The sequence below is a fragment of the Dipteris shenzhenensis genome, chromosome 11 (genome assembly GCF_047967505.1).
Source record: "Dipteris shenzhenensis isolate YYH24624 ecotype China chromosome 11, Dip_SZ_1.0, whole genome shotgun sequence".
NCBI lineage: Eukaryota > Viridiplantae > Streptophyta > Polypodiopsida > Gleicheniales > Dipteridaceae > Dipteris > Dipteris shenzhenensis.
Window position 1 is genome coordinate 48,095,779 of NC_141606.1, and position 11,537 is coordinate 48,107,315.

At 41.6% G+C, this 11,537-nt stretch overlaps 1 pseudogene; it reads left to right on the forward strand.

Annotated features, from left to right (window-relative positions):
* Nucleotides 1-5,327: 5,327 nt before the first annotated feature.
* LOC147897107 (polyubiquitin-like) lies at nt 5,328-6,215 on the forward strand (annotated as a pseudogene).
* Nucleotides 6,216-11,537: the final 5,322 nt, after the last annotated feature.

Here is an 11,537-nt window from a genome sequence, read left to right on the forward strand (position 1 = left end):
AGGTTGTGGGAGTTAAAGGTCACTGTGCCTTTACCCCGGTTATGTACAATACTCAAACACATATATAAATGAATGAAAAAGAAGATTAGGGTGGTTCTGCACCCACCAAAACTTGTGTGGCTCTCTATTTATCTCTCTCCCTCTTTCGTTCTTACTTCCATTGAGAGCACTCTCACTCAGCAAAGTAAAGGAAGCATGCAAAGTAGGCAAATGGGCGGTTTATCAAAATGGGCAAGCCTTGATTAGGGACTTCAAATTCAAACCAATTTACTCTCATTATAAAGATGATGTTATAAAGGCCACATTATGATATTATTAGAATGTAGATATGCCCTATAATAACTCAACAGGAGCTAGCTCTATGCACTCCCCCAATTCTCTGGTTATCCAATAGAGTAAGCATATTTTTGGACATTGTACTTTGTCTCATCAACCTTGAGGTCTTCTATAGACATTAATAGATCTTTCTTTTTGTGTGTGTGTGTGTGTGTGTGTGTGCATGTGTGTGCGTACCATTAGGAAAAAAGGGAGCTCATTTTGGGGCCCCGAGACAATTTCTTCATTTTTATTTCCTTTAAAACATTGAAATACAACATAACTCCACTAACTCATGGTGCAGAATTTGGTACTTTTGACATCACCACTGCGTCTAGAGGGCCAACCTGTCAAATCGCTTTCTTAAGTACACTTTTTTTGCGGGGCCTTTTTGGCCTTTTCAGGGCCTTCGAGTGCCTGTTTTTAGTGTTTCATATGTCGTTCCGGGGGTTTTGGCCCACTCCGAGTGCACCGATGATGTCAGAAGCACCGAATTTTGCATCGAGCATCAGATATAATAAAGTAGCTCAAGTATCCTCATTGAATGCAAACTTGACAATATTTCTTTTTTCTTCCTTTTTTGTATTTTTTCAACGCTATGTTGGCCCTCCTTTTATTGGTGGACGGCTATTTTCCTTCTAGGCTAAAAGGCCTCAAAATGAGTTCCCTTTTTTCCTAATGGTGTGTGTGTGTGAGAGAGAGAGAGAGAGAGAGAGAGAGAGAGAGAGAGAGAGAGAGAGAGCATGCACATGCATGGGCAAGTGTGCAAGTGTGTGCCTGTGCATGCACACACATGTGTAATGAGCATTTGTGTGTGTGTGTGTACACTGTGTTTGTTTGTGTGTCTAGAGGGGTACACTATTAAGAAGCAAACATGCGGGGTACATGTGCGTGTGTGTGTGTGCACATGTTATTTCTTGAATGGTCTATGAAAACTTGGGATTTGTAAGGCAAAGAGCTAGACCCGAAGCAAGTATGGTAGAGGGATGGCTTGTGCAAGAGTCATTAGTATACATCCATAGTTTCTTGAGTCCATGGATCCCGATATGCCACATGCTTGGAATATCAAGGACGATGATCGTGTCATTGCAGAGGTTCCACAAGATAAAGGGGTTGAAAGAAATATGAGTGAAGAGCAAAGAGAGAAATTTGATAAGTTTTGTGTCCTCAATAGTCTGAAGATGCAAAAATGGGTGGAGAGATATGAAGAGGCAAAAGCAAAAAGAATAAATGAGAGGGCGAGTTTTAGAGTCATGCACATGTGGAGGGTGCCATATCCATCGGGCCTTGCTCTTCTCCCCAGAAAAATGTCCCATGATTGGCTACTACAAGAAGCTCTTCGTGAAGTCGAAGATGACGGAGAGGATGTAACCTCCGATCGAGAGTGAGAGCTTGCAGTCAGATTTATGCCACATGTAAGTTTTAAACCTTTCTACTTAATTTGGGTATTTATGATCACAATCGCTACAAAATGTATCCTCATTGTTTTAATCATGTTCTTTTGTAGTATAAAAAGTATAGTGAATTGTGGTCACATGGATGACATTTTCATGTGGAACACATCCATTCAAGGAGAGTTACATATGATTGTGAAGTCATGGCTATTTGTACAAGATAGCCAAGCAAGTGCTCCTAATATCAATCTTCTCTCCTCGCAGTTAGATTATTATGGGACCATATGAGACATCTATAAAGTTGATTTTATACAATTTAGTATTTTCATTCTTGATGTCAAATGGTTTAGAACTATCTATAATGGTCCCGATGCTACAGGCAAGAGAGACAGCTATGGGATTCTCAGCTTGGAGCAAAAGCTCGGTGAGTGTTCCTCCGATATGCCATCTTCGCTGGTTGTTTCGAAGGTCACTCTCGTTCGTTCTTGTTCCCAAATCCGCTAGGAAGTGTTTCTTTGCCATTGACTCCACCAGACCCTAGACCAATGAAAGTGATACTTTTGTTCTTCTAGAGCATTGTGAACAGGTACACACTAATGAATTGATTAAAAGCTAATATCTTCGTTTTCAAACAAATGTTGGTAGATGTTCATATATATATATATATTTATACTTGAGTATAAATGAAGATAATACCTAGCACCTAATTTTTATCTTCATTGTAGGTGGTCTTTCATCTGGATTGTTTGGATCCAAGATGGTGGTACGTGGTCCAAGTTGCTCCTCGAAGGAAACATATTTTTGAAGATTCCTAGGAATGTGGATATGGAGATGCCGGCAGTAGATCCAAATAATGATGCTAATGGATCTAGGGAAGATGATGATATGGGTCACAAAGAAGGTGACAATAATGACATTGTAATGGAGGAAGGTGGAGATCATGACTTTGGGGAAGAAGAGGGAGAACAAGAGGTCGGTGAACTAAAGGATCAGTCTTAGGTAGACATACAATAGGGGATGATGATGTAGGCGATCAATTGTATGTAAACCTTGAGATAGACATACAGTGGTGCGCAAGACTTGGCTCAAGATGAAGCCGTCGATGTAAATGCTACCGATTCATATTTTTGACATCGACAAGACTTCTTATGTGTAATGTGACCCTCGCATTTTTATAATGACATTTTGTACATTAATTTGTATGTTAAGTTCACTATCAATATATGAGTGTTTTAATCTCAATTTTGGTGTACACTTATACTTTTTATCTTTCAAATGACCAAACTTGTGGTCCAAAATTATTTTGGGACCCTTGGAAATGAAGTTCTGTAAAAATGTCGGTATGGAGAAGTTGGTGAAAGTTGGTATAGGGGTCGGTATATTACCAACCCCTATATCGACATATATACTGACTACCATACCGACTGCTATTTTGACATCTACATCGACACCTTCCCCACCCGCCAACCGTATCGATGATCTTTGTAACCGTGCTCGCGAAGTGTCGGTAGACAGCGTCGAAAAGAGGCTTGTGTCTTGTAGTGCATAATACCAGACATAGGTAACAACACCTAAGCTTAGTGACTTGTCATGTATTCTACAATTTCCAAAAGAAGCTTTTGACCCAGCAACGCAGTTCCTAGCTTGCTTTTTGGCCCTCCAAAAGGTCTTCGGAAAGGCTTGTCTTTGGGGGCCCTGGGTTCAGATTTTAAGTTTTGTTGAGTTTTTGGCAGCAAGGTGGTAGGGCGGTAGCCAGGGTTAAGTGATGCCAAAGCGGACAGTCCACTGCGAGCATGGAGAGGACAGCTATGATGTGTGCCACTTGTCCACGGTCATTAGTGTTACGTGAGCTCAAAGTGGACGGTAGGATGTGAGCACAGAGAGGACGGTGGCGATGGATGGCACGTGTCCAGGCCGTACTTAGGTTGTGTTTATTAGTGGTTGTTTTTGTGTGGCATTCGTGAACATTGACCCGGTTAGCGAGACCATGCGGTAAGTAGGGTTATGAGGTTAGATTACCTTCTCACCATCTTCCCTCTTTCTATTCTCCTTTTCTTTGCTTGTGTTGGGCTGCCTTCTCGCCATCTTCCCTCTTTTTGTGCTTGTATTGGGCTAGCCTCTCGCCGTCTTCTCTCCTGCGCAAGGCTATCATGTATACAGGATTTTCGGCGGTGTTGTCTTGGGCGTTATGCTTAGAAGCATACAGCAGGGTGTGTGTCGCTTTTCAGAAACAGTATGTGATGATTCTCGAGTTCTATTTGAGCGTAGGTTGTATATTCCCTGGAAGTGAGCAGCATCATGCATGTTCGAGTGTTGCGTGATGTTGCATAGGGCTAAATTAAAATGGGGATTTCTAATGGAGTCTGTGCTGCATGTGGTATGTTAGATCGGTGTCAATATAGAAAGCGTATTTAGAAAACAGTAGAAGGTATGAGCGGTCGACCTTTCCAAAGAGTATTCAAGAATAGGAGATGCTATCTTGATGTTTTGTGCGTGCTCCATCGTCTTTCACCGCAATATAAAAGCGTGAAATAGAGAGCTTGCTGCATAGCAACTGCCTTGAGATCGCTGCATAATTTGCATCGTTCGATTTCTACTGGCACTGAGCGTTGTGGACGTCGAAACGTCTGGGATGGGAGGTAATGTCGTTGTGTTGCTCTGTTCCATTCAGACTTTGTTATAAAATGCTTGAATTCAGTCGTGTGTAGAGAAATACCCAACAGGTATTCATAGAAGTTACGTTTGATTTGTAAATCTAGTAGGGGGACATGCTATGAATTTTGTTTTGTTCCGCGCAATAGTTTTACCTCTGGTTCCTTTACCTTCTACGGTTTACTTGACGACGTCATCCACCATAGCTATTTCACAGTTGGTACCAGAGATCTTTCTACAGTGTAATACATCTTGTTTCTCTGCGTAGTTTCTTTGTACGTCTCTTTGATGGACAAATTCATCTTGAACCAAAGGTTTTCCGGCCATATGCACGCACCAGTGTATGGAGAGCTTTTTGGCAGCCCACCACCCTGACCGCACTCCAATCCACTCCACCGGGAAGCTCCGGTCACTGCGAACCGGGGCCAGCAGGCTATCCGAGCCTGTTGAAGTTCCTATCTGCCAACAAGAGGCATACCATAGACATAGCCTGAGAACATCTAGTGAGACAGAGCAATAGCTACATAAGCTTTTATATGGTATGTAGGCAGCGACACGTAGCAAAAATAGAGTGAATGCAACATTGACTGAGAGGGAACAATTGCAAGCAACGTTAGAACACAATAAACTCCAGAGTTTTATTTTAGAGGAGAGAACTCCTTCATTCCAGAGTTGAACATGGTAGCGCAGAGTGAAGTGGATTACGTGCTTCAATAAATAAAGCCAGAGTGATGTAATGCAGCTGAAAGGGACTAATACTGAAAATCACGATAAAACTTCTAAAAAATACTACACGCAATGTAGTTAGCTATTTGCTGCTCTTTGACCTTCAGCCCCAAGTGCAGCCAGAGATCCAATGAGGAACTTGCAAACATGCTACTATTAAAACCCCCTTGGTCTTCCTCGTCCACGGTTTCACCCATCGCACTCTCTGTCTCTTCTTCTGCTTCCTTGTTTTCAACAACCATGCAGATCTTTGTCAAGACCCTCACCGGCAAGACCATCACCCTCGAAGTCGAGAGTTCTGATACCATGGATAACGTCAAGACTAAAATTCAAGACAAGGAAGGCATCCCCCCTGACCAGCAGCGCCTCATCTTTGCCGGCAAGCAACTTGAAGATGGCCGCACCTTGGCCGATTACAACATCCAGAAGGAGTCCACCCTTCACCCTTGGCCGATTACAACATCCAAAAGGAGCCCAGCCTTCACCTGGTGCTGCGCTTGAGAGGTGGCATGCAAATCTTCGTCAAGACACTCACCGGTAAGACTATCACGCTTGAAGTTGAAAGCTGTGATACTAATGACAACGTGAAGACCAAGATTCAGGATAAGGAGGGAAATCCCCCTGACCAGCAGCGCCTCATCTTTGCCGGCAAGCAGTTTAAAGATCCCTTACATCTGGTGTTGCGCTTGAGAGGTGGCATGCAGATTTTTGTGAAGACACTGATGAGTAAGACAATTACGTTGGAGGTTGAGAGCTCTGACACTATTCACAACGTGAAGACTAAGGTTCAAGACAAAGAAGGAATTCCTCCCGATCAGCAGAGGCTAATTTTTGCTGGGAAGCAGCTGGAGGATGGTCGCATTTTGGTAGATTACAATATTCAGGAGTCTACGCTCCATCTTGTGATGCAGATTTTTGTGAAGACGTGGACTGGAAAGACCATCACGTTGGAGGTGGAAAGCTCTGAAACCATCAACAATGTGAAGACGAAGATTCAGGACAAGGAGGGTATTCCACCTGATCAGCGGTGTCTGATTTTTGCTGGCAAGCAACTCGAAGACGGTCGTACTCTTGCGGACTACAACATTCAAAAGGAATCTAGTTCTTCGCCTTCGTGGTGGACTCTAGAATGTATGGTTTGTGACGCATGTGCGTGGATTGTTGCGAATATGTGGCCGCTTGTGGTAGCCTTTTGTGTAAGTCGCATGCCCTTCTTTTTTACTGTATCGGTCCCTCGGAGTATCAATTTCCCTTGGCATGAAGAAGACTCTCTCTCTCTCTCTCTCTCTCTCTAATTTTATTTGCTTTGGTTTCAAATTTCCCTGTGGTATGAAGAAGATTCTCTCTCTCTCTCTCTCATTCTATTTGTTTGTGTTTCCCACCTTTGTTGTTCTTTAAATTTACAATAAAATTCTATTGGGACTATTGGAAGAAGACACCCTCTCTCAGCCGAGAAGAGCACCCTTTTACACCATAAGAGTAATCCAACTAGACCAAGAATTGATAATATTATTGATCCTAACGAGATAGATATGACAACATCTAAACTTTGGGTTGTAACATCATGCTGAGTACAGGTCATGGCAGATTAGTGAGCAAGCCACAACCTGATCTCCTGGGAAACATTAAAACATCTCGGCCAGGTATGCCTTCAAGTATGTGATTCTAAAAATCAGTCCATAGAGGGTATCTCTATTAAGGTTATTGGTTCTTTAACGTTGAATGTTTCCTTGGACAATTACATTGTGCCTTGCAAGTTTTATGTAACTCCTGTAGGTACCTTAACGGATGCCGCAATTCTTGGTAGAAGTTGGATGCAAGACACTTACAAAGGGTTGTTTGGTGATGAATCCACCCACAACAACATGTGCTATAAGAACTACCAATCGGCCCAACATTCAAGCATCAACATCAACATTCACTTCCACTTCTCAACCTTAGTAAGCACCTCACCAGCAAAGAAAACAAAGAAAAAGAGAAACCAAGAAAATATAAATCCTAAATGATCTACTAGAGGCTCAAGGATACTTTGAGGGTGAATCATATTTTTGGATTCCATAGAAACCTCAACATATAAAGCCACCCCCTCCTCTAAACATCAAGCCTCACCATCGCCAGCCACCCCATCATGTAAACAACAAACCTCAACATCAACGAAGAAGAAGACGCCATCCAACAAGGAAGGTACATTACCAATGGGTTCCCACAAGACTACTCAAGGCCCAGGGATATTACCTTGACAACCCTTATATATGGGTACCCAAGCCTCCCAAGAGCAATCAATAGCCCATGCATGCTTGCCCTAAGCCTAAATGTACACCATCTCCATCGCAAAAGTAGGAGAAGAGCCCCAAATCTATCAATACAAAAGCAGCAATGAGTGTAGATGCACCAGTAGTAATCACACAAGAACCTACTCTATAAAGATGCCAAGAATAACGGGAACTTGCTTTCAAGGACAAGGGAAAAGAACCAATGCAGGAGGATCAGATGCAAAGGACTGCATCTACCTCTCTCGAGTAGTTACACAAGAACTTGTCTCAAAAAGAGAGACAGTAACACAAGAACTTGATCGCAAATCTATCAAAAGGCATATCAATTTATATCATAATCTTTAAGGCAACTAGCAGTAACACAAGAACCTATCTTGAAAAAAGAGAGTACCACAAGAACGTGCCAAGACACAAATAGGATCCACTTTGGGAGCCATAGAAGAACTTTCCTTACTGAGAAAGTTGACATCTATCATCTGGGTGAATACATAAGAATTGGCCATACCACTCGGGGGGGTCACTATGTATAAACCCTCTATATCACGTGCGTTCAAGGCCTATATTTAAAGTCCCTTATCTGTAAAAAATTTCATTAATAAAATGTACCCCTTTTCTATACAAATCTGTAATTTTTTTCCAAAACTATTTTAAATAGTCCCTTATGTATATTTATTTCTGTAAATTTTAGAAATTAAAAAAATCCTTCTGTTGAACTCACGTGATAGGGTTACATATGATGAGTGACCCCCCCGAGCCATACCAGTAATGCCCATCACGATGGAAGTCCCACAAGAACGTTCCAATGTGAACGACGACTTATCTTCATTACCAAAAACTCTCTCACTTGAAACTTGGGCTGCACAAAAGCAAAAGATCTCTGAGACATTGTAATCCTACTCATATTTGATGCATAAAACTTATATCGCTTTATTACGGTGAGACAATCTCCAAGTTGAACAGGCTAGAGGATGTAATTGACGAGCACCGGAAAGATGGCATCAACAAGGACATTGCAAATTCAAAGATCTTACGATGGTAATGTGGATCCCAACAAAAACCTACTATGACAAAATATACTAGATCCCTTCACAACACGTTGTTACCATGGAAGAAGCTCCTCACCAGCAAAGGTCTAGGGCTAGTGAAAGACACATTAACCCTTGGTATCCCAAGGCACTCCTCCACATACAAATAGCTCCAGAAGATGCATTCAATTGCAAAATGGAGGTGAAGATATCAATATGGTTTTGGATGAGTTTCTTGTGACCTTCAAAGCTTTTTTTCCAAATTCTCTTACTAACATCACCATTAACTATCTAAATTCCACTCATCCTCTTTTCTTTATTTTTTCTTTCTTTCAATTCTAGCTTGGAAGCCTTTCCTAGAATCCCCCGTCTAGAAACCTTTTCAACTGTAGTCCTCATTTTAGGGGTTTGTATGGTGCATTATCAGACTCCTGTCGATGTGATGACTCAGACAAATAAAGCTCCAGAACCTTATTGTTTTTTGTGGGTCAAGTTGTGTAGTCTCAACAGTGACTCACGTGTCATGGGGATCTTGAAGGAATGCTAATGGAGCCTCCACTCCAAGATACTCCTTGTGAGAGTAATGCAAAGCATGAGCCATCCGCAAGTGTCACTCAAGTGGCTCCCGAATTGTTGCAATGTGTTTCCACGAGAGGATGAGGGAAAGGGAAGATGGGAGAAACTCTTGGAAAAGAAGAGGGAGCTTGTATTCCAAACTTGTGCTTCCAACAATGAAGATCAAAGTCAACCACTTGGCCTTTTATACATGTCACATTTTGAAGGGAGGGCCAACTTTATTCCATTTATAGCACTCTCTTTCCTCACGCTTTTACTACCATCTTGGGCCTATTTGGATCCAAGGCACAATCCTAGCTCTATGGACTTGCTAATATCCATCAAATGACATCCCTAACTAGCGATGGCATATTGTTAACCAATCGGTTAACATGCCCCCATTCCTGATCTCCATCCAGTCCTATGGATCATGCAAAGGTCATGGTTGTTGGAGTGTTGTTAATGAAGATCATGCTAAGTAGTCTTTCCTATGCACTGGGCTAAATCTTCTTTAAATTTGTTACATTGTAGTAGAGGGATGTATTGAATCCTTTTTATGGTATCGTTGTGGCTGTATGGATGAGTGATTCTTTTGGAAGTAGCACGTCATGGTTTGAATGAGCCGAGTTGAGTACTTGTGAACATCCAAAGAAGGAAGAAGAAAAAGAAAAAGAAAACTCCAAGGGGTAAGTTATTAGGAAAAGGTTTTTAGTAGGGGTTGATGTAAGATCCTATTGGTGTTAGTGTTAGCGGTGTAAGTATAGTGTATCCTCATGCTCCTCCTTAAGTCCCATATTTGATGTGAGTGGACTTTTTATTGGATTCTCATTAGACTATGTCTTTGACATGCCACATTTGAATGTTCAGCGTTGCATGACATTTTGTCCTGCTTCTCTGCATTGAAGTTCCTTTAAAATCTATTTTATGGATTATATCTCTTTAAGGGATTTGCTTGGAAGTATTTGTAATTGGTGGAGCACTGAGCTTACAATAATCTAAGCAAATCTAGACCTTACCTTTCTTTTTGGGAACAATGACAATAGGGGACAACCAAGTTACCTTATCAGTCAAATAAATGAATCCGACCCTTAATGGCTTACCGACCTCCTTGTTGACCAATTTGGTGTAATATGGATTCATTTAGTAATGCCAACTTGGCATCCTTGTTCGAGTTGATCTAGTACACACAAATATTTATATCATCCTCTCATATCTATGTACTCTCATGTGAAAATATCAGGGTACTCTCTCAACAGAGCAACCAAATCTTCTTGGAATTCCCTCGTTGCATGGAGTCTAATATTTACTAGCTTTGGGTCTTCCTTCGTTCTGAGGTTTAATTATTCCAAATCTTCTTTGACTGTAGAGGTCCTCTGCATCTACCCTTCATAAGTCGATTCCTCTTTGATGATCAACTCTTCCCCAATCCCTCTCATCTAGTTTCGGATCCTGTTCAATAACTCATAATTACTAGCAAGTTGTTATGCTCTTTTGGCATCACATTCATGATTGTCAGCTCACAAACAGTTGTTATTGCCAGATCATTCCACTCATACTGCTTAAATATTTTTGAAACATCCACCTCAAAAATTGGGATCAAAGAGGGATTAGTATCCAAAACCTCTACTCCTCATCATCATCTAATTTCATCCCCATGTTGATTCCTTGTGACATTACTAGTCATTCCTTTTTCTTTAGAGTCATCATGGGAATCATCTGCATTTTTCATTTTTTCTTCTCACTCCTATGGTTATTGTTGTGGATCCCCAATCCTATTTGGCTCTAGCTGCCTTGAACCAGGGCTAGAACCAGGGCCAACCCAACAACATCAGGTATCCTACATCATCCTCCTCCATTTGTAGGACAACAAAATTAACTCATAAGGTCATTCCTTGAATACAAATTAATTGATTTGAAGGATGCAATAGGTCAAATACACATTTGATCTACCATTTTGACTTGAAACGGCGATGCAGGTTCTAGACCGAATAATCACAACCTTTTTGAGTGACACGCCAGTCATGCTTTGGGCCTGATATTGCACCTTCAATATGGGCACTCAATAGTCCACATCTTCTAGTTCAGCTTTGCATCATGTAACCGGTTCTTCAACAATCTATTTGACTCTTCAGCATCTACTTTATAGATGAGCTGCTCATTGGGCCACAAAGTTCTCCTGCTAGCTTCTTTTTTACCTTTGGGAGCATCCACACAAAGCTACTCCATTGTAATCTATACTTGCACATTCTTCAAGTTTCCAAATAATTCCACTGAGAAATTCTGCTTAACTGAGCTCACAATGGTAGGAGGGCTTTGTGGAATTACCTCAGGCTACTCCAGTTGACGAATCAGTTGTCTTGCCAAGGGAACCTACTAAAGTTGTTGCCATGCTTTGAGGGCTTCTCACCATCTCCCCAGATCTTCAAGATCTCTTTCAATATGCTCGTGCATACTTCTGTGAAGATAGTGGGAGAGAAGGAAGGAGTCTCACTTGCGGCTCACTTGCGGCTTTCTCACATACACAATGGGGGAATACACACAAAGATGGAGGCCGAAAACAATTTTCCTCTTCTTAGTTGTGAAAGCCAAAAGAACTC